Source organism: Meleagris gallopavo, chromosome 10 (assembly GCF_000146605.3).
Source record: "Meleagris gallopavo isolate NT-WF06-2002-E0010 breed Aviagen turkey brand Nicholas breeding stock chromosome 10, Turkey_5.1, whole genome shotgun sequence".
Classification (NCBI taxonomy): Eukaryota; Metazoa; Chordata; class Aves; order Galliformes; family Phasianidae; genus Meleagris; species Meleagris gallopavo.
The window spans coordinates 6237042-6260771 of record NC_015020.2 but is presented as its reverse complement, the minus strand read 5'-3'; the positions used below and the strand labels follow the sequence as shown (position 1 = coordinate 6260771).

General features: G+C 38.6%; 2 long non-coding RNA genes across 3 annotated transcripts; one reads left to right on the top strand and one right to left on the bottom strand.

Moving 5' to 3' along the window:
* Positions 1–432: 432 nt before the first annotated feature.
* Positions 433–10471, bottom strand: LOC109369212. 2 transcript variants are annotated; one of them, XR_002117928.1, is made up of 4 exons: positions 10379–10471; positions 10157–10242; positions 3790–8177; positions 433–1278 (listed from the first exon to the last, which is right to left on the bottom strand). It is a non-coding gene; the product is annotated as an uncharacterized LOC109369212 (long non-coding RNA). The 2 variants fall into 2 exon arrangements; XR_002117930.1 differs by lacking the exon at positions 10379–10471 and having other exon boundaries at positions 433–1250.
* LOC104912288 lies at positions 1206–21893 on the top strand. The gene is made up of 4 exons (XR_002117933.1): positions 1206–1271; positions 11346–11427; positions 18820–18938; positions 19060–21893. It is a non-coding gene; the product is annotated as an uncharacterized LOC104912288 (long non-coding RNA).
* The last annotated feature ends 1837 nt before the right edge of the window (positions 21894–23730 follow it).

The following is a 23730-nucleotide window of genomic DNA, read 5'->3' as shown; positions in this document are numbered from 1 at the left end:
TCTGAACCGACTGAACCCAAGCCTCTCGGCTTGGTCCAATCAACGAGCTCTTTCTTGCAGCTTGTGAAATCAGCTGCTCTTGTTAAGGGAGCCCAGGAAAATTGAGAGCTGTGCAGGATGCTACCCTGGTCGTGTCGGTCGGTCCATCTGGACGTGGCGTGGGTGATGGTTCTTTGTCGAGGTTACAGCTCAGTGTTCATCCACGGTGCTGTGATACACAGTCCTGGTTCCCACCATCAGCCTTCACGACAACGAGATGAGGAGGGGATATCCGCTGAGGGACATTTGTTTTTCAAGCAGACAGAGTGAAATGTGAAAATTTCTTTTTTTGTTTTCCTTTTTTTTTTTTACATTTACTTTCTCTTCCTTATTACTCTTTTTCAATTCTATACTCTTTCTCCATTTCTCCATTTAATTCTTTTTTTTTTAACTATTGAGGATGATGTCCAGGAGGATTGCGGATATCTCCTTCTCTCGAGATATTCAAAAGCTGTCTAGACACTTCCTGTGTGACCTACGGTAGGGAACTGTTTTAGCAGGAGGCCTGGACATCTATAATCTTCAGAGGTCCCTCTCAACCCCTATGATTTTTTGATTCTGTAATTTCAGAGATATCGGTGGTACAGCCTCTTATTTATTCTACATCCAAAAACATCATTTAGATCAAGTAGAAACTGGTAGGAAAAAAAGAAAAATTGGAACTCAGATCAGAATGATCAGATTCAGTCACTTTTTTTGTGCATGTGTATTTTCCTTAAAATATATGAAATAATGACTTGTATCTTTATTGAGTTCTAACATCACCTGTGGAGGTGCCTGAATGATTTAACAGACAAAAGGACTTTTAATTCACCTTTATCTTAACAAAGTCAATAATTTTTACGGAATACCAATTTATTTTACCCAGTAAATTGCCTGTAGACTGAACTCTCCCCACTCCCTTCTACTCATCAAAAATGCCAGAAACTGCAGTTCTTTTTAAGCAAATGTGATTTTTGTCTTCTCCCCTCACTACCTTGCTGGTATAGACTTTGCTTCCACGTGGCTACTCTGAATATTTACAGTATTGCAAGGCGACCTCAGATTTGGATAGAAAAGAAAGAGAATGGAAAAAATCCAATTTCTTACCAAGAAGCCCAGCCACGGGCCACAGACCGTGCTGCAGGATGTTCTGGAGTTCAGGGATTTCAGCAGGAGACAACATCGCTGCCGCAGCTCAGTGAGCACTACAGCTGATTTCGGTGCAGAGCCTGGAGCCAGGGAGTCGCCCTGTGAGTGCTTAAAATGCCGATACTGTGTTTGGGAAATAACATGTGGGGCCTGTTGTTTTTTTTTTTTTTGGTTGGTTTGGTTGGTTTTTTGTTTGTTTGTTTTTTTGTTGTTTTTTTTTGTTTTGTTTTTGTTTTTTGGCGAAATACGCGGCACGGAGCGGACGCATTCCGCACCGCAGCAGGAAACCACCTCGGCTGCTTGAGGGGTAGCCCTGCCAGCGAGCAGCTTGCGCGACGCCGCTGTCCTCCTCGTGGCAGCGGCGATCTGACACCGAAGGGGCGGAGCCAGGAGCAGCGGCGAACCACCCCCTGCGTGTATAAAAACTGTCGCTAGGGAGCGCAGCGGCACTTGGCTGGGGGGGCGTATCGTTCTTCGTTAGCGGACCGGTCGCCTATCGGCTGTCGCCCGGACAACGTATGTCGCCATGCTCTCCGCCAAGCAGAAAGGCTGGAGAGAAAAACACTGACGACTGAAACGAGTCTGTGCCTAAAGAAGCGGCGTTTCAAGTCTTTTACTGCAGCGCCTAGGTCTACTGCTGCTGGAGAATGGGGGCAGGGACTATGCCTGTGTGAGGAGGTGGGTGACCTACTCAGTATGCTGGTGGAACTCAAGAAGGATGTTGAGAAGTTAAGGGGTATCAGAGTGTGTGAGCAGGAGATAGACTTGTGGTGTAAATCTCTGTGAGAAAGACACTGGGGTGATAATCAGAAGACAGTGATAGATGCCCTGCCATTGCTGAGCAGTGTGAGGCAATTTGAGAGAAGAGAAGGAGTGAAAATGGGTCCTGGCTAGGCGATGTAGGTAACTGTCATCCTGAGCGACCTTGGTTCCCCAAGTGCCTTTGTGAAATAAATTTGAGGCCCTGGAACTCAAAGGAGAGGTGAGTGAGGGTATGGTGGGAGGTCTGCTTGCAAGGTTGACTCAGGTGAAGCAGTTGACTCCATGCCTCCAGACTACCTTCACCCGGAAGGAAGGGTGGTTGTTGTAAGTGATGCCCTGCTGACAGAAATGGAGGGCCCTATATGTTGGCCTGACCCTACCTGTAGGGAGGTGTGCTGCCTCCCTGAGGCACAGGTAAGGAATATTTCTAGGAAGCTTCCTGGTCTGATTCTCTCATCTGATTATCATCTCTTATTGATATTTCAGGGCAGCAGTGATGAAGCTGCTGAGAAAAGCCTGAGAGCTATCAAAAAAGACTTCAGGGGACTAGGGTGGGCATGCAGGTGTTTTTTTCTACTATCCCTTCAATGGCAGGGAAGGATACTGAAAGGGGCAGCGAAAAATGGTGAGACAGAAAGCCCAGCTGAAATGCCTTTATACCACTGCATGCAGTGCAGGAAACAAGCAGAAGGAGTTGGAAACCGTGATGCACTTGGAAAATTATGACTTAGTTGCTATCACAGAAACATGGTGGGATGACTCCCATAACTGGCTACCACCAGTGAGGGGTATCGGCTCTTTAGAAGGGATAGGCAAGGTAGGAAGGGTGGGGGAGTTGCCTTGTATGTCAAAGAGAGGAGAGCTCCTTCTGAGAAACAGTCAGGAACAGGTTAAGAGGCCGTGGCTTAGAATTAGGGATAGGATTAATAAAAGCCAGCTGGTGATAAGGATATACTACAGGCCACCTGATCAAGGGGAGCCTATTGATGAGGAGTTCTTGCTTTACCTGCAGGAGGCATTGTGCTTGCAGGCTCCCATCCAGGTGGGGGATTTCAACCATCCGGATATCTTCAGGAAAAATCATTAAGGTTAGAGGCAGCCTAGGCTGCAGTGACCATACCCTGGTTCAGCTTGTGATCTTGAGGAATGTGGGCCTGGCAAAGAGCAGAAAAGTGAACTTTAGGCTGTTTAAGGAATTGTTGGCTGAGATCTCCTGGGATGCTGTCCTTAGAGACGAAGATGTTGAGGAAAGCTGGCTACTCTTCGAGGATGCCTTTCTGAGAGTACAAGAGCTCTCTGTCCCTCTGAATAAGAAAGCAGACAGAGGAGGCAGGAAACCAGCATGGCTTAGCAAGAACCTGCTGGGCAAAGTGAGGACAAAGAAAGGTACGCACACCCTTTGAAAACAAGGGTGTGTCACCTGGAAGAATACAGGGATGCTGTCTGCAAATGCAAATGGCATCCTGGGTTCCATCAGAAGAGGGGTGGCCAGCAGGAACAGGGAGGTGATGATCCCTCTCTACTCTGCCCGTGTGAGGCCCCATCTGTAATACTGTGTCCAGGTCTGGGGCCTCCAATAGAAGAAAGATAGGGAGCTGTTTGAAAGGGTCCAGAGGAGGGCCACGAAGATCAGAGGTCTGGAGCACCTCCCCTACGAAGACAGGCTGAGGGAGCTGGGCTTGTTCAGCCCAAAGAAGACAAGACTGTGGGGTCACCTTGTTGCAGACTTACAGTATCTAAAGGGATCATACAAACAGGAGGGGAGTCAACTCTTCATTAGGATAGATAATGACAGGACAAGGGGAAATGGTTTTAAGGAAGGAAGATTGAGGTTGGATATCGGGGGAAGTTCTTTACCAATAGAGTGGTGAGGTGCTGGCACAGGCTGCCCAGAGAGGCTGTGGATGTCCCGTCCCCGGAGGCGTTCAAGACTAGGTTGGATGGGGTCCTGAGCAAGTTGGTCTAGTATTAGATATATAGGCTGGTGGCATTGCATGCGGCAGGACGGTTGGAGCTTGATGATCCGTGAGGTCACTTCGAACCCAAGCCGTTCTATGAGAAGTCACATAAAGAAAACATGAGAATTGACAAGTCTGTTTGGTATCTGATTACAGGATAGTCACTTACGAAATGAAGCAATTGTTTTAATTCCAGTCAACTGAGCGCAATTTAAAGTTAATAGAGAAATAAGGACGCTTCTATTTGTATCTGCAGTTATACACCTCATTTCTTCTCCTACTAAGATAGAAACATCTGAAAAATATAAATTATCACAGCGACTTATACTGGGGACCAATTTGTATTAGAAAGGTAATTGAGGCAAGAACAGCCTGGAGTTGCCTAGTTGTCAGCCTTCCAAATCAGGCAGTTGGTCAGGGCAAACTCAGGCAGGAATAGGCTGTGTCATGAAAGCCTCAGAAAATTATCACTTGTAGAGGAGCTATGGATGTTTCTGTAGAACGTTCTTATGCTTCAGAATGTGAAACTGTAGCGCTCTTCTTGGGAAGAAACACAAAGCTGAAAAGTTTTTCAGCTGCTTATCGAAGCCAGAGACCCAGCGTTCCCACTCTGAAAGGAAGCTGCACTACTAGGCACTGAATCAGCCTAGTCTCTGTCTCTCTGAAGCGGAACTTTGGACAGTCAATGGCACATTTTCAACAAAAGGCAGAGGACACCTTTCCTGTCCCACCATTTAATCTGCTGCCTAGTACAGCGATGTTTTAAAATACAGGAGCAGAGAACCAAAGCCCTCCAATCTTAAGGAGTCTTAAGCCTTATCTCTCCGTATCAACTTCTCAGGAGAGCACTCTAATCGCTCATCTCATGCACCGGAGGCAGCTGAAACCTCGCATCCTGTAGGCAAGAAAGGACCTCTTGATTTGAGTGAATCTAAGCTCAACATGATATCATAAATAACGCAAATATGTTATATTCTCAGAGACACGGTATTAGCCGTATCTGTTTCAAGAGACCGTGCCCTACTGTTAGGGAATCCTTCAGTAGGTTGAGCGCAACTGTGGATAAAGTTGCAATCTAAATGCCAAAGATAGCAGCAAAGAGTAAACATCAACTTGGTGTCAAGAAATTCATCTTATGAGAATGAGACAGGTTCTTTGTCACAATGGTCCATTCTCATCATGTTATTGCTTTTTGACTTCTTTATCACCTCTAGACAGAACCTAGTGCTCTTGATCATGCTTTTTTAATACTGCCTCAAACCACGATGACTTTATATGCTTTAACTGTTGTGCAATAAAGTTAATATTTTAAAGCTATATTTAGAGCAGATCTAATGAAAAAAATCTAAGGAAAATACACAGCACAAATCTTCTATAACTGGAAACCTAATTTTCTGATTAAAAATGAAGGAATAATTAAAATTACTTTAGAGTTTTAGGTATGTACTGTTGCGAAACACCTTGGCAATGCCTCTTCAGACTATAGTTCCCTATAATTTTTATAGTTCCTTATAATTTTCTATCATTTTAAAAAAGTAATAGATATTTCTCCCCACAAAAAAGCAAACAAAGATACTTGTGTCAAATGCAGGAATGGATACATTTTCTAATGCAAGTATCTAGCAATTTAAAAATAAAAAGTTCACGGTGATGTTGAGGTCACGCTCACAATCTCGTTATTTTATACATATATTTATGCTGCTGTTTACTTTAGAAACTATGCAGCGGAAAAGAAATAGTCTATTAAACCTATCTCGGTTCTGCCACTGATTTTGGAAGTATTCCATCTGCGCAAACGAAAGACATTACTACCACAGTTCCAAATGTGTATATATTATCTATTACAAAGATATACAGAAATACAATGTTGTACCTATATTTATAGTACAGACGGGATCATCTGTATGTTCATTTCTAGTGTATGTAACTGAAATATCAGCTTTGCTCAGCATCTCATCAAATTGCAATAAATACCTTACTTAGGTTCTTCGAATACTGATTTTACACTCAGTAAACTGTCATAGAGGAAGTAGTTTTGCATGGTTAGCAACAGCTTCGAGAGATTTGCAGTTGTGCTCTGGATGCACTCAATTCTACTTAATATCGACCTCCAAAATTATTACTCACCATTACCTTGAAAATTTTAGTGTGAAGGAAAGTAGTTTGTTCAGTAAGTATACTTATGTCACGTATCCAAACAATTGATGTGTTCAAACTAGTTATTCCGTAAGTAAGTTATAAAAATTGTCAGATACATATTAAATGCCACAAGCCTGTCTTTCCCAGTGGTTTCCGGCTGAGCTATTAAGCTACTGTGACTTCTCTGAGGTCTGGAGAAATCCCCTGCAGCTGTTAGAGTATGGACAACAGGAAGGCAAAACCAAGGCAGTGCCCAAAGACCTTGTACACAAGAAACCCTTGTCACTTGGCCGTGGCTCCAAGCCTCAGGAAAGCTTAAGAGGAAAAGCAGATTATTAAAATATCACCTGCAGATAAATATCATTTAGGGCTTCTGTCTTTCCCTGCTTTGCGAGAGGTAGGTGGTCTCTCATTCTTCTACTTCTCACTGTAGACGCCGGTCTGAAATATCTCCAGCGTTCTGTGTATTTGAATTTAGTAGATTAATCTCGCCCCTACAACAATTACTGAAGACAATCAGTCAAAATCCATATTTGTCGTTTTTCAAATGTCATGGCCTGAAACTCCTTAAATACTGTGTCAGTCACTCTTTGGCCTCTGAAGCCAGCCAGTACTTTGATCTGACAAACTCAAATATTAAGACTTAGCTGTTGTTACCACAGACAGGAAAGCGTTTCCTGTAGGTTATTTCCCTTACAGAGACCCTCCCTCTGGGTTTTATAGGTGTCTAAGGAGTCTGTATGACAATTATATGGAAGGACCGTTTTAAGCAGTACACATCATTTTACACTTTCTAGTTCTTAATAGAGTCAAAACAAGAAAGAGAGGACTAAAGCAAGTGGATCAGTAAGTACTTTGTTCACGTACACTAAATAGGACTTCGATGCTCTATATGGAAAAATGTTTTAATTGTCATTCCGCTTACTACATCTCCAGTTGTAATATTGACTCAGTAGGTAGTATCTGCTTCAGGTCACTAATCATACCTACAGATGGATGCTGTTAAAATTACACTTACGTTAAGTGAGAACAGGGTGCACAAGATGAGCGATCTTTTGTTGTAGCTTTTAGAACAAAATCTTTGCTGATGACAGAGCAGATGGTCCACTTTCTTGAAACACAAATAAAATACCTAGATAGGTTTGCGCAGATGCTCAATACATTCATGCATAAACAAACATAATCCTCATCCTTTATCTCCTCAACCTGAATTGTAAGTGTAAATGATGTGCAATGTCATATGTAGTGTATTGTGAAAATTCAGCCACAATAACACTTCACTTTATATTATCACTACAGTGATACAGTGATGTCCTTTGATTCTGGTACTAATATGCGAAAAGGTAGAAAAATTTTATGTTCAGAATTTATTTCCAAAACTTTGCTTTACAGTTTCATCATTACTAGATAGAAATTTTTTTACCCATAACTATAATATTTTCAAGATAGATAGGTTACTTGTGTTAGAAATAAGATTAAGAACTACATAGCACAGGTTCTTTCTAGCAGTGCTTGCAACTCAAGCACCAAAAATGGATGTCAGTGCATATATAGCTATATACCTCAGCTATGATGCTGTTGCTTGGGTTATGCTTATTTCCATAAGAGGGCCACTCATCTTGAGGCTTTCTAGTCTGAAAGTAATACTTCCACAGACTTATCTTTATGGATTTATTGTAAGGAAAAAACAGAAAATAAAACAGAAAATAAAACAGAATACTTAAACGTGGATCAGTTTGACAAAAAATCAACTGGGTGAGCGTATAGTGATTATCAGTATTGTGTGGGATTTATACAACAGTCTGAAAAGCTGACTTTTACTTGTTACTATAAGGCAACACTTGAGGTAGACTCTTGGTGTTTGGGGTAACAATAAAAATATTAGTAAGATGTATATTAATTATACATATATATATAAATAAATAAAAATAATAGTAACAACAAAAATACTCAGAATAGGCTTTTAGAGCATAATGTCATAAAATAGATAGATCCCAAATATACCCAACAACCCAAACGTACCTTTTCATATGCCATGTTGTAGACTCCCCACTACTTACCAAAGATAACGGAGAGTGTCCTAGCAAAAACGCCCAGGTCCCTCAGCACCCACCGGGTGAATCAGAGCAAGGTCTCGTAATACTAGCACTGTGTAAACACAGAAAACAATTATTAAAATAAACTAAACAAAACAAAAAATTACACGGGGGAAAAAAAAAGCCAAAAAGTGAACATATTTAACTTCTGCCACTTTGAATTCGGTATGTTTTTTTTCTGAGCCTTTATCATTACTCTCTATAATAATCTTCACACTGTACAGCTCTCTTTTAATACCCTGGATGATCTTCTGAACTTTCAGTGGTCTAGGATCCACAGATAGGGAGTGCAGACACTTGCTGAAGGATATGCGTCTGGAACAAACTCCCTACCAAAAGCAAGCAGTCTTTAAAAAGGCAGCTCTTGCAATCTGGCATCTCACAATGATCTTCTTAATAAAAGCCTTAGGTATCTGCTCTGTTTCTTTCAGTGGAATATAATACAATTGTATTGTTGAAAGACTGATGAGATGCTTTATGACATTCAAATACAGGCTTTAATTTTCTTTCTGTACATTTTGCAAGAGGGCAATACCAATCACATTTTATGTACCACGGATTTTCAGAAATTCTTGCCATCACAATAAAGAAAAAAAATGGCTGCAGAAAGGAACAGACTGATAAACCCTGTCAGAACCACAAGATGGCAATACTGTTTTAAATATAAAGCTTACTGAACCGAGTCAAGTGTTATGACCATTTATAATATAGAGAATGCACAATACTTCTTGACAACTACTGTGCAATATGTGATTTTCAAGGAAGATAATCAGAAGTTAGCAGCACCCACAAGCTTTGTTTTAATTTTGCTTTTAACAAGTACTGTGGAACACGATCTCATTCAATATCGTGTTTGAAACACCAGTGGAACTATGCTGATGGATTTCAACACAAACGCCATAAAAGAATGAACATACCGCAATGAACGAACATTTTGCACACTTGTTTTCTTTTCTGCGTATTTAGTTTCTGGAGAAGAAAAGTTTGACGCCTTTGAATAGTACCTGACAGCTATTTTTGTTGATTAGCTATCATGTTGATAATTCCAGTCTCTCTCGGGTAACAGAAAGCCGACGCAGAAAGTGGATGTAATATTATTTCATCAGTATAAAAGGTGTCATATCAAAAGGCATCATTCAGAGCCAGGGGATCAAATAATACTATATACTCCAGCGTAAACACTGCATTCTCCTTTCTGAGGCACTGCATAGCTGTGTTATGAATTACTTAACACAATTATCTGTTACAAAAAGAAAGAAGAATCATTCCAAACCAAGCTGCTTATGCATTTCTGAGAAGGCAGGTGATGAGCTTTACTGGTAAGGACAGTACAGCCGGGCAGAGGTTCACCAAAGGCGTATGAACTCATTGAGGAATGTGCATAAATACACACGTGCATTCTCATACAACGCTAACAGGAATGCTGGAAAAGTATCCGGAAACTCTATTCCAGGAACATACCAAATGATAAAGCCTTAAAACAACATTCCATGATTTATCATAATAAGCCATATCTTCTGCAGGTCAGGACGCAAAAAAGACTACTGACTCAGTGGGGATCTGAAGGCTCGGAACAGGAAAAGTCTTACCATAATGGAATGTATCTTCCTCTGCAAAGACTATGTGCCAGACTGCATATATAAATCTTCAAAAAACAGGAGGAAGCACACTAAAGATAATCGCATCTGATACAATGAATGATTTTTAATTGCGCTGCAATATTACCCAGTTCTCCTAAAAATCATAATCTCTTTGCCGCAGTTATGGTAGCATTGACAGTGTGGGAAGAAAGCATAAATAAATAACAAGGTGACCTGTAGACTAATATGCTCCCAAGTTCAAAAGTATTTTCAAGTATATATTTTAAGATTACATGCCATTAAAATAAAAAATTAATAGACAGAGGCAACAAAAAGCAACATACTTCATTTCGCATTAAATACATCTAGATGACTTGTCACGCTGCCATACCTTATGAGAGGATGACAGAGAGCTACAGGGCCAAAAGACAACAACTGTGCTATACATTACCTTTTCTGTGAGCACTGAGTTTGCTGTTCCAAAGCAGAAGTGTGGTCCATCTTGCCTAATATTCTGTCTTTGAAAGGGGGCTGCTTCTACAGAAAGTGCAAGAAAAATATGTAATCAAACATCGCGAGATAACTTCATATGAGAGAAATTTCTCGGGTAAAACGGTAGCTGATTTATGCCTCTTAAGCATGAGGGTTTCTAGTCTTCTCGTTTTTAACCTACCTTAAATATAGTGCAGATCATTCCTTTACAGAGTTTTCAGGGTGGAGACTCCTTACTACAGCAACAAACTCTCAAGAGTTTTCATTTGCTGTTAGAGAGCAACATTGCTTCCACGGAGGCAAGAAGAATGAGTTTTATTTTTGCATTTGAGAAGGCAGAAGGCACTTGACCTTCACGAAGACAGGCACGGAAGAATGAAGGGAGACCGGAAAGAAGGTCAGATTTTCTTTGCTTTTTCAAGTCTTTCATGCTCTGGAGATCCAAACACACGGGCTGAAAAATGGATGAGTTTGTGTGTTACTTTGTGCATACTTTTCAGATCACATTAAGCTCAAAGATACGGGAGAAGCTAATAGCTGCCAGATAGGGTCTGCTGTGTTTAAAAAAAATCAGTATTCAAAGAAGTTTTTCAGCAAGGCATGTAGCTAGCCGAGACAGATTTCAATATGTATCCACTGTCTAACATAGTAATGTCATTTTAGGAAGAACTACCTTTAGCAAAGACTTTTTCTGGCAACTTTGACATCCCATAATCTGCTCTATCTACCCTACAGTGAACAAGATGGGCAAATATAAAGAATAGATAACGTATTATGGAGAAAATAAGGATCAAGCCATCCAAAATCTAAATTGAGATTTCTTTTGCACTGCTGGTGCACTAAGGTTGGTAGAGGGAGTTGAGTTACTAAAACATATTGCTGCTTTCAGCTTCATAGCGCTGCCAGAAAACTAGAACATTAGGACCACAAGACAGATCTAACTTACAGAGAAAGAAACGCACTTCTGGGTGCTGAGATATGGAAGAAGGCTGTTGTGTGCATTCAACGAGCAATAGCTACTACTCACAGGCAAGTACTGGAAGTGGAATTCCTTACTTTGTGCTTTCTATCCATAGTTAGCCCACAAAGTAGTTAATGCAGAAAAGACCAGTGTACAACTATGTTATATCTTCATGCTTATTTTTCAGGACAAGTCCCGGCTATCCAAAACTAATACTGATAACACTTGTGAAGACAACCGACAAGCATCACAAGTCTAAGCTATTCACAGTAAGTGCTTTACAGCTGAAATATCTGCTGAATTATGCCTTCTGAACATGTTTCTATAAATTTGTTTACTCCATTCATTATAGCAACATACGGCTAAATTCATCTACATCTCTACGTATATTTTGTAGAATTTCTTTCTTCAGCTTTTTACAAGACTGCACAAGTTCTGCAATTTGTCAAACACTTCTGCCTGCTACTCAGATCTACCTTCTGCTTTTCAAAGATGATGAAGTTTTTGAAATTTTTCATTGCAAAAGAAAAGCAGTCTTGTGTACAAGGCAGTCAAACGTGCTGTTTTGGCTGAGTTCAACATACGTGATGGGGTCACCATACCCTTCCAAATACAACAGTCCCCTTCCAATGTTTGTATCAATGTCCTATCAAAGTCCGACTATGTTTAGATTTGCTGGCATTGCAATATTTGGAATATCCTTTCAGCCTATGTCCTTCTGCTCCATAGTATTTAAAACAATTCCAACTGCAGTGGTTTGTTTCCACCCCTCTCCCCTTGATATCTTCCCCTTAATCATAACGATAGAAAATGCTAGAAAAGGGAAGAATAAATGCTAGAACTGCTAGAACTGCTAGAAAAGGGAAGAATAAATGATAATGATCAGCAACACACTGTGAACTGTTCAGTATCCACTGAATAGAACATCTAACTTTAACCTATAAAAAGAAAGCACATACATGAGATCTGTTCTCAGTTTTTATTCCTCTTCCTCACCATTCCTGTTCCTTCCACATAACCAGAAGAAAATCAATTCTGGGAATAAAGAAAGATCCTGTAGGGACTTCAGTACAATGCAGCTTCTCATTTGGCCTTACATTTATCTTTGGTTCTCTTGTGTTTCAGAAAGCTCAGAATCCAGTATAATAAATGAATTTTCAAAATCCTTCAGTGAAGATTTAAAGAAGAGGTTTAGACAAAGCTCTAACATCAGCAAACTTGATGAAAACAAAAATGGATAATCAATTATCCATTATCCATTATCAATAGATAATTATCTTGTAATTTGAACATCTTTTCCTGGGAAATGACTTAGTAAGTAGAAAATCTGATTATATAAAAGAAAACATGGCATTGTAAATTTATTTTCTCAACATGCTATTGGAGTACTGACCAGAAGAGTAAAAGACAGATGGGTAAGTGAATAAATTTCCCAGCTGTTTGAACATCTAGTACTTTCACTGAACAGTCCTGCAAAGAGAAGCCAGCTTCAAAATTATAATGCACATTTGCAAAATGTATAGTTCAGAGAGCGCATCAGACAAAGCACTCTAGGGGCTGTTTTTGTGTTTATAGGCTTTCAACGGAATATCTAAGTCTGAAGAGTGGAAGATTACATTTATCAGAAAGGTTTTGAAAAGCATGGACACTTTTAAGCTCAATCTTAATGACTGCTCCTAGAAATTTTATGGAAACAGAAATCTGCCATAGTGGCTTTACCATTCCGTTTAATAAAACAAAAATTTCATCTCTTCAGACTTAGGCTAAGAGAGATAGCTTTAAATCTGCTTGGCATGTTTAAAGCATCAAAGAGATCTGATATTAGAGCCCTCTTCCTCTTCGTTCTGTAAAGGAAATGTGTTATCTCCTTTCAGGAGGAAGTTTAGTTCCAGAAATTCACATTAATCATATAATATTAATTTGTTCATGTTCTTTGTCAAACGAGCTCTCTAAACTCTTTTAGCTTTTGTTAATCGTGAACAGAGGAATCCCTAGATTAGACTTACAAACTATTTTTGATAAAATTTGCATTAACAGAAGAAAGAGAAAGAAAAAGACAATCTATATGAATATGAAAGCTGTTTTCTTTCTTATTTTCCCAAGGCTCGGATCTATAGCTATATAAGTAGTGGAGAAGATATAAAGTGCAAGTATTATGTTGTTTCCCACAGAAAATAGGTTATTGAGAATATTTCAATTACAGAATGGTAGTGTAATATAACTACATTTGTCTGTAGTCTTATGCAGAGAAAGCATGTGAAAATGCTGCTTTCATCATCAAAACAAACTCTCATAAAAATTTTATAAGCCAGCAAAACACAGATGGTTGAAGGCATATGTTAGATCACTGCAGTTTTATTTGCTTAGGAAGACTTTTTCAACTCAAGCTGAAAAGTTTCTCTTAGAACTCCAACTGAACATGGGAAACAAATTGCGTAGCATTTCTCTCTATAAAAGCACTTTTGGTCACACATGAGTACTTGTCCAACTAAAAATGAGCTTGGAAGTGCTGTAGAAAAACCGAAGTATCCACACCTGCTTCATCTATTTTCTTCTGTAGTATACTCCTGTTTTACTATGCAAGGCCAAAGTACAAATCACTGAAGTCAATTTAAATTAAAACATACCCAACATGTTAGATAAGCATGTAATTGAGAGCCATTAGTTTTAAAGATTTTTCAGCTTTATGTACAAAATTCATTTCTGTGAATGGATTTTTCACATTAAATGCTATTTCATAAAAAACCAGACATTTTGAAATACAAGGTTTTCTTTACCATTTATAGCTGCTCCTGCACTTTATTGTTGTTATAGATTCACGTGTGCAATATATTCATTAAACTACAAAAATATTAGTCAACTGCTATTTTCTCATCAAGCAATACATTATTTATGATAGCCTGGGAGAAAAAAATTAGGAGCCTGTTCCCAGGCCAAATAGAATTCAGGCTAAACTAAATAGCCAAATATCATTTTGGGTGCCAAAACTCATCTGCTAAATCCAGGTTTTGACATCTAGTCTAGCCAGCAAGTTGCACATCACCGTTCAAAATTTCACAGGGCCTGAATTTAGAGAAGACCTGATTTTTCATTTTGGTCTTTTGGTCTTCAGGATTCTCCTGTCTGACCTGCACTTTGACACCCATTTGCTTATACCGGTAACATCCCTGAATCATTGCTTCAGCCTTGGGTCTTCCTGGACACAGATGAGACACACTACCACTTGTCGCTGTTACTATCTGTCAACATCAATATGCTCTAGACAAAACCTCGTGCCACTCTGGTTAATACCTCAAAGCAATTTTTTTTTTAACCAACCTTTAGTACTTCAGCTTTTTAGCTTATCAGAAATTTCTAGAAGTATTTCATTGCACAAAACGTTATTAAAAAAAAAAACAACAACAAAGCAGAGAAATAACGGACCCTAAGTATATCGCTGATTCTGCTACTCCTCAGGTAGACAGCAGAGAGATACTTTCAAGGCAAAATAATAATATGTTCAACCGGTGTTAAAGCTTTCAGGCCTTAGTATCTGAAATAGAAACACCACTTGACCATAGCGCTTAGAAAGCTCTGGTAGTGTCTCTGTTCCTGTTTTACACATGTACACTTGAAGACGCAGACACGCACACACACTGCATGAAGTGAAATATGCTATGAAGGACACTGATCCCACTGAGTAGTTGCTGCCCTGATTTTCACAGCTTTAGAAACTGGAATTTGTCTTTTTGACGAACACAAAGAGTTCCAAAAAGAAATGTCTCTACCTTGCCTCCACATCAACTCCTAGAAGCCAGACCAGAACAAACTTGATATCCTATCTGGTCAGCAATTGACACAATCTCATGGTAACAAATTTCGTGAGGTTTTGTTTCTTTTTTTATTTTCTGAGAGGCACTACACCGATATGTCTGGGAATGATACATTGCATAGTATTAATAAGTCCGCAGCAAGTCTGAACATTTCCTGTCATTGCAAGTATTGCAAAATCTGGCCATATGCAAAAAGCAGTGTTGCAAAATCTTATGGAAAAATGAAGATCACAAGATGGCCGAAATTTCTTACCAGGGGCACGTTACTGGACAGACTTAAAATCTTCTACTTCCAACGTGCTAAAAGCAGTGGAAATACAACCCCCAGGAAGGTTCAAAATGATAACATCTTTCCTTCTTATTCGCCTTGGTACTTCCAGGTAGCCTTGATCCAGACCCTTTAACTGGGTTATTATGAAGAACTCAGCAAAAGTGCTGCCTCAATTTTTGCAGACAATATATATTTACTAGAAATTTATTCTTCTCACTTTAGCATGAAATGTCCTAGAAATGTGTTTTTCAGCTCAACACCATACTGCCTACATACTCCCAGGGTGCAAAATGCTGTGCTGGTACTGATGCTGTCATCTTTTCTTACCTACTCTTTCTTTATAAAGACAAGACATAAATATTACTCAGTATCCCAAATTTGTTTAACAAGCTGAAAGCCGAGTGTTTGTTTCCACACACAACATTAAGTGTTGAACATAGTCTACAAATAGCTTAAGCCTTATGCTAATGTGTTGCTATAATTGGGTAAGATTAGAACAAGGTAGCTAATGATATAATTATTCACAAGTGTTTGTGAATGAATTTTCTTCAGATGAATTTTGCAGTCATTCTGTACTTGTTTCTATCTAAGAGTTGGTTGATGCTCCTATTCCTATTACTTGTGCAGAATGCCCATCTCAGTGCTCTAAACTGAAATTTGTGGGTGATCACCTCATGAGGGAGTGAATGGGGAAAAAACAAACAAGCCCACAACATAGCTGCTCACAGTTAAACAAAGCAACATGAACTGGAGATCACACTGAAGATGAAACAATTTTAAAACATGCAAAAATACGTAAAAGCTGTAAAATGACATTCATTTTCCACTGAAAATGGAGAAAGAAAAGTCAAAGGCAAAAATGTCTTGAAATGTGGATAGTTTTTACTTTAACATTTAACTGTCACTTTAGATGAGTGCCCACATAACTCCCTGGCCCTTTACAGATAGAGATAATTAAAATTAATGCAGTAGATGTACTGACAAACATTTTAAAGAAAAGTCATTAGAATGCTTCACTTACAAGTAAGACATCATATTGTATATTTACTTTAACGAAATTTTAAAAATAGAAGAAAATCCACATATTTTATATAGCTAATTGACTAATGCCCAAATTGTTATGCTCCTTAATTATTGCAGCCACAGAACAGCGTAGATCAATACTGTGTTGATCACCTCTACTCAGCAACTAGGTCACAAACTCATTTACCATTCTGGGAAAGAATTTGCATGGCAGACATTTTCATTCATCTATTATTTCTGTTGTGTGGAAAGCACATGAAAATCCTGCTTGCATCATCAGTACAACATCTGAACTCTGATGTACTTTAGCAGCTTGAAATGAATGAGCAATTCATAAGCTAAGTTCACTTGGTATTTAATGCACTGGTGTATGTTGTCCCCTATAGGTTATGCATCAAATACGATAAGCAAACTAACTGAGAATTTTGCAACCTACAAAATAGTTTCCTTATGTGTTTTAGGGATGGTCTGGGTTATTGCTGAGTTCCTTAAATACTACACAATTATCTGTAGCAAAGGATGAAATGACTTCTGTCTTCCTAACCTCCAAAATCACCAGAACAAGCAGGATTACTACCTGATACAGGAGCAGTTCTGAAAAAAAATAAATCTCCGCTTAAAATACCACACTTGCTCAAAACACCAATAGCACCAAATGCACTTCTGTTTCAGCTACTTAGCTTGAAAGAGAATCTTGCATCTGACTATTTGAGAGCTAAAAAAAATCGTTACCAGCAACAAAAAAGTTTCTAATGGTATCTAGATATTCAGCACTTTAGAAGATACAAAGATAAATGGCAGAATTTGCTAAGCTGTATAAAAGTTGGCATAGCGCATCTTAAAAATCTCTCCAGAATTCAGGAATAACACTTATGTTTTTTAGATATTAGAATACTTTAGATATCCAGAAATAATTTTGATACTGAAAATTGTATCATGGTTGCTGAAGGCCTAACTTTTAATACTAGAGTTTTTAAACAAACCTTGACCTTTAATAATTTAAAGATTTTAATTAAGTTTAAAAATTCCATTGCAAAATCAGCTTAAGAGTACAATTTCATTTATAAGAAGAAAGTTACAGTATATATATTCTGCTGGGGACTTAATGCTTACAGAGACATTTTTTTCCCTCCCAAAGTGGAGTTAAACCTACAAATTAATTGTGAAAAAATTGCAAAGACTTTAACAGAAAGCAAGTCTTTCTGTTATTAATATATTACTCTAAGTCAAAATATTTTTTTCTAAAAATTGAAATAGAACAAAAGCTTTACTTTTTTTCATTCTGAAACACATAAAATATCTCATTTACCAGTACACCTCTTCTTCTTCACTGTATCATCGATTTGATTTTCCAAAAAAGCTATGCAGCTGGTGTACAATCTGAATTATTTTCAACAACCAAAACAACATTCCATGCTTTAAGTAAATATACCTTAAGAAAAACACAGAAGCTACTCTTACCTTTTGTCCTCCACACATACATTAGCTTCCAGAGTGCTGCGAAGTTTTGGATTCCCTTTTGCTAGTCTGGAATATTTCTTGCACAGATAATATTTGTAAATATACATACATACATATATATATATATATATATTCTTCATGAATTGGATATACACTTTAAGATATATGTAAACTGAACAGAAAGTTTTGAAAGCCTCACACTAATGTAAATTACTTTGAATCAGATCCAAATTCTTTCAGAACAGGTATGAAACAGTGATGTTGGGAATCTAGCAAAACAGGTTTATCGTAGGTGAAAGGTACTTGCTCAGTCTAAGACACCCACTGCACTGGCAAACTACCTGCAAGACTTTGAAATGATTATGGTTGTCACATAGCTGAAAATTTCACTGAGCCAATCTCAACTTGAACAGACAAAAATTTCTGTTTTATCACTTCTGCTAGCAAAATTTCTCATTTGCCTAGCTTATAGGCATGAGAAAATGAAAAGCAAAAAAGAATTTGTGACGTAAATGACTTCATCACCATCTCAGGTGACAGTCAGCTCCTAGATATTACTTGCAGCTTCTTGATTTTTTCCGCTGCCTTCTTAGAAGTCACTTCAATATCTTTATTGTTTCAAATTCAGACTTAGTGAAAGTCAATATTTCTCTCTTTACTTGCCATGTCTTCAGTAGGAATGTGTATAGGATAACCAAATTTCAGCTGGCAAAACACCTGCTGATTTTATGTCCTGTGTCAACTTGAGAAAACATCTCAAACTTTTAGACAGACCTCGCCTTCTTTTTTTCATTGCTTTGTTGATGTCCGGGCTTTCCAGTCTTACGTAAATACTCTTAAAAAGATTTATCATGAAAAGCTATAACTGAAAATATAAAATTAAAATTAGCATAAATTTTTAGTCTTAGGTATTTCCAGAGATCAACAATCTAAGGCATATAGTTTGAACAATAAAACACACATTTGTTTTCTTATCCAGTGACATCCAGCATAGTCACAATAAATTTACCGTATGTATTCAAAATTATTTACATGTTTTTCAGTGAAAAATACCATGTAATGGGTCAATGTGAACAATGCAGCATTTCTTTCAGATAATTAACTGCCAAGAAGAGTCCTTCACCACAGCAGCCAACTCCTTGTAAGAGGATAGCACTCCAGATGAATATTTGGAAGGATAGTGCAGCACAATCATCCAAAATCTCATCTTTTGGTAAGCCTTCTCTATGAGTATGTTATTTTCTCGTGGTGTTTCTTAAAGGAATAACTGACTCCAAAACAAAACAAGAGCACATTAACTTCTTAACACTGACTTTTCCAAACTCTTTCAACAGATTAGCTTGTTGTAATCGTATTTTCATTGTCAGCATTTACTGAGATACTGAGAAGTTCTAGTACATTTGCTACCGTGTCTGTCAGATATTGTTTTCTTAAAATGTGAAGCTATTCAAAAAACTGTAAGGAATGTGATCTGGAGAAATGCAAAGAAGTACTGAGTGAAGGTGAGTGGAGTACTTACATATGAAAAAAAAAAGTAAGAAACTGACTTAAAACGGAAATGTATTTTTTCCTTCAAAGCTGATAAGACTGAATTTGAGCTTACACATTAAGTCCTGAACAGGTTCAACAGAAGCATGTGATTAAATAATAATAAAAAAGGTTATTAAAGTGAAAAGCAGGCAGTATTAGAAAAATATGTACTTTTTGGGAAGAAGAGCAGGAAAGACAGACAAAAAAAATGGTAGATAAACACAACTAAAAACCAACTTACATATTAAGAAGTTGAGTGTTTTAGCTTGAAAAGGCTTATCAAAAATGTCTACAAAGGAGATAAATGCTTTCTCTTTAACTAGCAGCCAGATTGAAAGAGTCAGTGAGGACTGAGTGACAAAGGATAAGAAACCACAGATTTATTAAAATCATTGTTTTCCTTCTGATTTTGTTGTGTTAGAAGTTAAAATGAAATGTGCTACTACATCTGAAAGAACTGAAATTTGGAAAGGCTTCAGGTAGAAATATATATCTGTGCATTTTAGTTAAGATACGCAAGAAGAGAGTGACGATTCACTTTGCCTTGTGGACTCTTGAAATCACACTGACTATTTTTCAAAATATGTGGTTTAGAAATACATTGTTGTATTGCTTAAAACTGTATTTAATTTGCTTTTCTCAGGTTTTTTTTTTTTTTCCTCAAGGTCATTTAGATTCACAGACATAGACATACTAGTTAAAAGTTAATTTACTTTTGTTGATTATTCAGCAGTGGAAGTCATATACTTCTCCCACTGGCATCATTACCATGAATTAATAGCACTGCTCACTGTTATTTTTATTGGAAAGAATGACTTTCAACTATTATGTCTCAGCTGGAGCAATCATACAATATCTTAGGTTATCTTATTCATTCCACATATTAAAATAACTTGAGTGCTACCCTTAAGTGGATGAATATTGTAGGATATAATAAGAGAACATAATGAAACCTTGTTTCTTCAGACATCTCCCAATCTGGGTTTAATTAAACTCCTTTTTTTGTTTTTGTTGTTATTAAATCTAATCAAGTTTTGTGAATTGGTCTTAAAGAAAATCTGAAGAGAAGACACTTCTCTGTCCTAGAGGCTCAATTCTGCATTCATTGCTTATGACATTTCTGTAGTATTCTTCCAGTAATTTTAGTGTCCAGGGACAGAGAGACTGGGCCTTGGGAAGGAACATATAAAGGAAAATCAATTTACCTTTCCTGAAAATCCAGTAACAAGGACTAAGAATACAGTGCCTGTTGGAGCTCAAACCAAGGCATAGGGGAAGGCTGGCATCCCCCCAAGCGCTCATGGAGCTACCTGACCCTGACCGTGTCCCACCCGTAGCCCACTGCAGCCAGTACGCATCAGATTGGCCCCAGGCTGGTGCCTATGGTGTGAATGAGTGGAGAGAAGCTGCCTGGCTACCTGTGGCCATACCATCTTGTGTCAGGATGGTAAAGCTTGTATCTGGGTTATTCTTGGCTTTCACTAATTGCTGTCTATATGATCAAGGAAAATTTGTTGGGAGGAAAACAGTGACACAAAGAAAGTCACGGCAGGCCATACATTTATTTGTGGCACTAAAGGGGTGGGAGGGTCTGATTTCTGTTCTCTGCATGGAACAGTATTTGCCCTGTTGACCCCTTGTCCATCAGCTGTTATGGCTTCTGTCTGTCTGGCTCCTGTAGCAATGTATTCTCAGTTCTGTGCCTGTTGTAAGAATCACCGTCAAAAAAGACAGACAAATGAAATCAACAACTAGGAGAAAAGCAAAACAAGGAAGCTTTCCTTCTCAACAGAATAAAATCTAGCATTTGTTTTCACCTCACTGTTAAGCTCCTCTTTTTATAAAGCAATCAGAAGTTTAAACAGGGAGGAAAATTGCTCACAAATCCAATAAAATTTGGAATCTGCAGCTACCAGCAATACCAGGGGATTTCCACCCAATATATTTGCCAACAAATCAATAACAAGAGTAAATCCTTCTACACTAAGGGCAATAAAATGCTCACTAACAGGTGCCATCACCTAAATGAATATAATCCCCCTAGTGCTCTGTATGTGTCAAAGTTAATACCAAAGGAAGCTTACGCTTTACATGTGATAAGCTAAAGGATATTTCTTAATAGTGGTTTAAATAAAAGGAAATTATGTGGAGATTTTGAATTTAATGATTATGAACTGACTTTGCTCCACTGAAGCCTCTTCCTGAGATGCTGGGTTTTCTTATCCCAAAGAGAATACTAGTCCACCAGGACTTATGCTAAGTCTGAAATGAATTCATAATACTTTTTAATTTGGAGGCCATCCAAAAAAAGTGAGTTTTTTTCTTTTGTCAGGATGTTTATCTGATGTTTACTTGTGACTAAAGATAACTTATATGTTCTGCACAAGATCTTTAATATTCAGCTGTTTCTTTTTTGACTCATTTCTGACATTATTATCATTTACAATTATCATGTAAAATATGGTTCATGAAACTTTCTGAGGTACCCTAATGTTCCTTGCCACCATTTATCCAAAGTGGTTTGATCTTTGATACTCATGAGTCCCGCCTCAGACTCTAAATATCCACCAGTTGCTGACTCATGAAGAGTGGAAAATCCATAGATGGAAAAGAAACCCACGAAACCAAACACACACACACACACACACAAGCAAAGCAAAGCAAAGCAAAGCAAAGCAAACCACACACACAAACACAAACACACACACACAAAACCCAAACAAAAAAACCCTACCACAACAGAGTTTTCGTTCTGTAAGAAAAAAGAGAAAAAGGCATCAGAGATCCTTTCTCTAGGTCCTGCCCATCTTCCAGGGGAATAGAGCTCATGAAAAGGCAGCAAAAAAAACAAGATGCACTAAAAGGAAAAGCAGCTGGCTGGGGAGCCTGGCTGCCGGAGTTTACCTAGTCTGGGGGATCTGGAGCTGCAGAGGTTTTGCAGCAGGCTTTCCACTGAGCTTTCTTACTATGGAGGAGCTCCAAGGCTTCCTGAAGGGCTCAGATCCTTGAGAGCATCTGTGGAGGAGCATGGCTAGACAGATGGCAGGAAGAAAGCAGATTTAAAGTAGAAAATCCAAAAAATCAACATAATTCCAGAGATGTTCTGAGAAAGTGGCATATATCATTGTCAAAACACACCAGTGAAAGCCCTTGTAGGCTGATTTCCATAGATGCCTCTGAAAGTAATGCCTCCTATTTATTTCTAACAGATACGAAGAACAAAATAACACTATTTGATAGAGCAAATTCTCAGCTAGAAAGCACTGTTTTTTCAACATTAGTCACCAGTATTAGTTGTGCATTTTTGCCAGCAATGAACAAGAGCCTGCATGCTGTGCTCATAAAAATCAGCACCAGCAAAGGGGACCCACTGTTTCCCAGGTGCTATGATGGCATCGTTGCTAGGAAAACATAGCCTACACAGTCCATCTTTCATTGGCCCAAACAGATGGAATTCAGAAGGTGACACATCCAGACTATACTGTGGATGTGGTAGGACAGCCCAGCCAAGATTGGCAGTGTGCTGCATGGTCTTCAAACTGGTATGAAGCCTGGTATTGTTGTGTTGCAAGAGAAGGGTTGTCTTCTTTTCTGGCCTGACTCTGGAACTTCAAGCCTTCAGCTTAATCAGACTCATGATCACAGCTGATGGCTTGTTCAGATTCCAGGAAAACCAGGTAGATGGATCGCCTCTTTACTATTCCAAAAGAGTGCACTTCACTTTACCTATCGAGGCCTGCATCTTGTCAATAGGGAATTCACATGTCACCTCTCAGTGGACTGCCATTTAGGCTATGGCTCATAGCGATGACACCATCATCACCTTTAGCCTCATGTTGGTTCGATAGGTCCTGACAGACTTGCATAATGTGTCTTTCTGTTCCTGTCTGAGCATTCATTGGACTCATCTGGTGCAAACTCAAAGTGCAAACTTTGGGATATTCCAATTTTGCCACCATTGTTTCCAATGCACTGAAGCTGATACTCAGCTCTGTACACAGTGTCTGTCCTGGTTGTAATCTGCTGGTTTGTGTGGATGGGCTGATCAAGATACTCTTCATTTTGTGATGTGACAGCTGTGCATGGCCACCTGGAATGTGACTTGTCTTTTACGTCGCTGTCATCACTGCTGAAGCATGCCACCCACTGCCTCACTGTGCTCAAATCCACTGTTTGGTCTCCATAAGTGCTTAGCAAAAATTGATGACTGTCAGTAGGTGTCTTTTTTTCCAAATGGAGGAATTCAGTAACACACCTTTGCTTCATATGCACTTCCATGTCAGAGTGCCCCTCTGCTGCCATCTGTCACATGGCAACAAAATGTGATGAAATTGTGGTGGGAAGGTTCAATCTCTACTGCATACCACCAAGATCTGTCTCTGATGTCATGGGCCAAATAGGAAGCATTACTTTCAGAGCATCCCTTATACAATCTTGTTGTTTAAGGTGAAAGTTGCTTTTTTTTTTTTTTTCTT